Below are 6,000 nucleotides of genomic sequence, written 5' to 3' on the forward strand. Positions count from 1 at the left end.
TATTCAGGTTCGGTTCGGCGGAGTCAAAAATTCGTAATGCAGAAATAATTTGGCTATAATTCGTGAATGATTAAGAATTATTTGGACTGTGAAGATCTCAGTCCCACAAGAGAGCCAAAAAAGAAAACAAAAAAAAATTTGGGAAAATTTCGAAAAAAATTCATTAATTATTCACGAATAATTTGGTCAAAGTTTGGTCAACCGAATAATTCGGCATTCGGTTCGCCATCATCAGAAAAATAAATTATTTGCAAAATTTGTGACTATGTTTGGAACTTGCTAGCATAAAACAAAGTGCTAATTCAATAGCGTTGAATGTGAAAGAACTAAGTCGAAAAAAATTATCTAATCGAATTATTACCTGGTTGAAATATATTTGAATTGAAAAATATTGTGTTGATGTCATTGTTTGTTGTTAGAGATTGATTTATTGAATCCAACTATTAGTTACTTTATTTTTTTTGGTAAAGCTACCAATTGTGAAGAATTCTTTTTAATTAGTTTCAATATTTTAATATATATTTGTCGGCTCAAACATCTTGAAATTACAAATTTATGTAATGAGTATTTAATCTTTAGTGTCACTTTTATATGTTGAAATTTTAAAAATTAAAATATTTATAAGCTAATGTGCATTTAACTATATATGATTGATTTTTTTTTTTATGAATAATGTTAGATTTAGACTTAATTTATGTTCGTAGTCATGGCTGACTATAACGGTGTTGTCACCTTGTTTGATATAATGTAAGATAACAAATGTTTGTTTTAGTATGATACATATAGAAAATTATCAAAGCGAGATGAGTAATTTTCACTTAAAACAAAATGAAATTATTCGATTTTTTTTAATAAATACTAATATTTTTATATGGTGAGATTTAAATATCGAAATTTAACTTGATGCGTTGAAATATACATCCAAAAATCCTAATTAAACATGAGAGGCGGAGGTGAGGTTTGTCACAGAGGGGAAAGAAGAAGGATTGATTCTAGTGATGGAGGAAGGAATATAATGACAATATTTTTCAGAAATTATATTTTTTGTGATTTTTAATATTTATTTCATATTGTGAGATATTAAGAATTATAACATAATTCATCAATTAGATACATAATTCATACAAAATAGAGATGTTAACTTTAAAATTAACTCTTGCTAATTATTGCACTGACACATAAATCATAAAAAATAAAACAAATATATGCATGAGGCAAACTGTACGGAGTAACTTTTATCCCAATCAAACATGATAAAACAAATTTAGAAAATAGGGACTCCGAAAAAACATACAAAATTTTAATTAATTTCACTGCACGATTAGTTAACTCTGTGGCCTTTGTCATCTAGATACCAGATTTTCTGAAGTAAAAAAATATTGTGTATTGATAATTTAATTTTTAATTAAATTCTCTCTGAGAAATATTAAAACACTGAAAGACAGACTACTCGAAAACACTGAAAAATATTTATTAAAGCAACACAAAAGAACATGATACTAAATTAGCCGCAGAAGATCAAAGCCATGGTATATATCTATCTTTAGAAAATGTTGCTCAGAGGCCGTAATGGCGTAATGCAGTATATACTTAGTGTGATTGGATAAGAATTAACAAACCTTTGGAAATGAAAATGCAATGGATGGTGGGCCCAGAGACGAGACAGACATGCACGCGTTGCTGGTAAGAGGAGGCACAACCGTACAAGTTATGGGCCCCACTATGTGTAGGCCGGAAGCACGAGTCTTTCCTTTCCAATGACCTCAGCTCGTCAGTGGTTCGTATTCTCTGTTTTTTTATTTCGTACAATTTCATCTTTTTGAAACTAAAATGAAATGATTCACTGGAGATTTTTTTTTTTTGCAAACCCGTAGGCATTGCATTAATAAAAACTTGAATTACAATATTACTGTTTAATCTTAAACCTATATTGCAGAAATAGAAAACCTAAATATAACAAGAGTGAGACTATGGTACTATGCATATTACGATTTGGCACCGTGCTACGGCTCTATATTCGAGTTTTCAAATCCTAACGGTCGATCCGAACCGTTCATCTTGTTCTCCATATTAATATGTGTTTGAAGACCAAATTTAACATTTTTTGAATTTTTTTTACTATTTTTTTAGATTTATTGAAAATCACTGTTTTTGGACGGTCCAGAATTTTCAGATCAAGTGATTTTCTAAATATCTAAAAAAATAGTAAAAAAATTTCAAAAACATGTAAAATTTGGTCTCCAAACACATATTAATATGGAGAACAAGATGAACGGTTCGGATCGACCGTTAGGATTTGAAAACTCGAATATAGAGCCGTAACACAGTAACAACAAACAGTAGAGGTATCTAATTCCTATTTCAGTTTTATCCAGCACTGATGTTGTAAAGTGCTGTCACTTGCTATTGCTCAAGGTGAAAAGTTGCAGTATCAATTTCATCTCTTATACCTAGTCTTCACTGAATCCGCATCACTCCAGGTACCTGAGGTGCAAGTGATGAATCTGGATCATTCATTTCACTTGGCACGAATCTCAAAGCAGACACCCATAACCTCAATAGCTACTGGATTGAGTTTAGCATGCATGAAATTAATCTAGGCTGTCCATTTTTATTAATTGCACCTCAGGTATCTGCGGGATACAGACTCGTCTTGACCGGAGAATTAAGGTTTCAAATTATCCTTGCTAGGTTGCGAACAAGCCCTGTCGAAAGTCACGGGCGAATTCAAAAAATTTTGTTAGATTGGCAAAAAAATACTGAATCGGATTTAAACTCATTAACTAATTAGGTATTCAATAAAAAAAAAACTTTAACTTATATTTTTCAATACTCTAACTTGTAATTTCTGATTCACTAATATATAATTCTAATTATCAATCATAATTCAAGAAAAATATTTTAAATCTAAATTTAAACTGAATTACAAATTAAACATCTAGAGAGGGACAAAAAAAATTTCAGAGAGTGTAAAATCAATTGAAACATTCCGATCTCCACTAAAATTCAAAATCAAGAGAAGCAGCTGTCTCCGGGAACCACATGGGTTCACCCCTGAAAAGACAAGCATGTTATATCATACTGTGTTTTGACAATTTGACGTGAGAGAAATATGATTTATTTGATTATAAAATATATCTTTAGGCTCAAATTTAACAGTTGTTAAAGCTTTTCAGAGTATTAACAATAATAGCTTAACTATAAACTTAAAAATATAGCTGGCGGAAATATTAGACGAAGACCAGCATCATTTGCAACAAAGAAGAAACATTTCAATTACTCAACTATAATGGATTCCTCCACCGAACAAAATAGGGATGAGTCTCTCGTACAAGATTACTTTAGCCGAATATAATAAATTATGACTTTCAACTCGTGATCACAACACGAAATTAAAAAAAATAATAATAATAATTAAGAATCATTCAAGCAAATGTGAAATGTGTACATGCCTTACAAACGCACGCGGCACGGTCTAGAAGGCTACTTAAATTCAGTGCCCCAAACAATATGAAAAGGTAAAATTTTGTACTAATTACATCACCCCATTTGTCTAATTGTCTCAAAACCCGGATTATCATATGTCATGAATCATGATAGCGACCATGGAAGAAGATCAGGCTAATGATGGAAATGTAGACTCTAAGCAAACCTGACTCCTTTGAGGGGTCAAAAGTTTTGTTCGCCTAATCTTTACGTTTATAAAATATATTCTAAAAAGATTTCCATGGTCTGGACTCTGGACTCTGGAACTCATGTTAACTTGAGGACCAGAGGGTTCACCAAATTGTCGAGTTTTTATCAAGGGCAGAATTAAGAAAAATTAAATTTAAAAGATGAAACGTAAAACATATTATAATGTATATATTGACAATGTGATTTGAATTAAGTTGTTACGGCCATGTGCAATTTTTCTTTTTTATGAAAAATAATGATTTTGCACCTGTCTAAAATATAGAGTTAAAATGACTCAATTTTTTTGGAAAAATTAAGTTGTTACGGCCATGTGCAACTTTTTTTTTTTCTTCTGAAAAACAATGATTTTACACATGTCTAAAAAATAGAGTTAAAATGGCTCAATTTGTTAGTTCCCAATTGTGCCTTCCATTTTTTTCTCTAATTTCAAAGTCCACACTGTTGATCCGAATACACAACACAATTTCCATATTATAATGTATTTGGAGACCCAATTTTATTTATATATTTTAAGTCTTTTACTATTTATCTAAATATGTACAAAATTTCTGTTTTTGAATGGTTTAGATTTTTTTTATTAAAGAAAATGATCTAGAATTTTTTGAAAAACAGTATTTTTGAACCTGTAAAAAACAATAGTATATTTATTTTTAAAAATAATATAAAATTTAATCCGCAAATATGTTTTATATAAAAATCGTATTTAACAGTTCATATCGACTATTTAGACTTTATAAATAAAGATAAAAATAAGAGATATGATTGAGGTACAAAAATAATGGAGTATTTTGACTCTGCTCCTAAAAAGATTAGTAAAAACTAAAAAAATTAAGGAAGAACCATTATTTTAATATTCCTCGTCCAAATTATACACGCATTCTCTCGCAGCAATTTTCTTGGAGACATTGCAGCAATTTTCTTTGTCATGCACTCGATGCTAAAAATGCATACAATGCATTTTTTTCGTTTAAATATACATAATATAATAGAGTGGAGTTTAAATAACTTATATCTCTCTTGCCTTATTTATATTTTACATTCTTTTTTTTTTTAAGTCCGAACCGCTCAACGTAACTTTTATATTTGAAATTTGCTTCAAGTTCAAATTTTATATTTATAAAAAAGATTTATTATTTTTGTAGATATGTACAAAAAAAATTGTACTTGAATAGTTTAGAATCGTTTGAGAAAACAGTGATTTTGAATCTATTTAATAAAAAAAGTAATATTTTTTTTCAAAAGTATAAAATTCACTTTCCAAGCATATTTTAATACAGAGATCATGTAGACTGTTGAGCAGTTCGGATAAACAGATTAAATTTTGAAAACAAGATAAAAACTTTTAAAAGACATGAAAAATACGAAAAGTTTGAACCCACTCTCAATATATTATCTGTGATGTATAATTTGAATAATTTTGCAAATAGTTGATCCCGAAACAAGAACCTAGGGCCTATTTGGCAACATGGGAATTTTGTGGAAATGGAAATTTTTAATGTGGGAATGGGAATTTTAATTTGTCAAAACCAAAGTTATTTAACCTACGGGAAATTTTAGAATATAAGTGTTCGGCAAATGCATTAGAAATTTGTTAGGATGTTGGTTTTTATTTTTATAGAAGATATAATACTACAATTAAACTATATTAAGTGTATTAATACAAATCACTGATTATGATCAATATAATTGTATATATCAGATTCTAAAAAAACAATTAAATATTTAATTAACTAACAATTTTAAATCTTTAATTAACTAATAATTTGTAGCTAATTAAAACATTTAGTTAATTAAATAATGAATTAAATTATGAAGACATACATTAAACTAACACAAAAAATATTAAATTAAATCTGAAAGGTAAATCGAGACGTTAGATTCAAAATAAACAAGGGGTAACGATATAATGTTAAATTTTTACGTAATTTAAAATACACATTTTGCAACACATTTAGAATTATGGAAATCAAAATTTAGTTAATTAAAAATATAAATTAAATATATAATGTTCTTATTAAATTGTGTTTGTTTAATTAAGTGCTTGATTGTACAAGTTAATTTCATTTTGATTAATCAAACAAGTATTCATTAGTATAATTCCTCTTTTAATTAATTAGTATTAGAAACAAAATTACAACTAAATTTGAAGTCACGTTCGCCTAACACATTGCAAGCTGCGCCATTTGAGAAAAAAAATGGAGCTTAGAGACAATTTTTTTTTTTCAAAAATTTTGACTGCTAGAAGGGAAATGTTCCTCTCTTGGAAATTTAGGCAAAAATACATGGCTGCCGAATGGAAGCAAG

This window comes from Carex rostrata, chromosome 20 (genome assembly GCF_964058835.1).
Source record: "Carex rostrata chromosome 20, lpCarRost1.2, whole genome shotgun sequence".
In the NCBI taxonomy this organism is placed as follows: Eukaryota; Viridiplantae; Streptophyta; class Magnoliopsida; order Poales; family Cyperaceae; genus Carex; species Carex rostrata.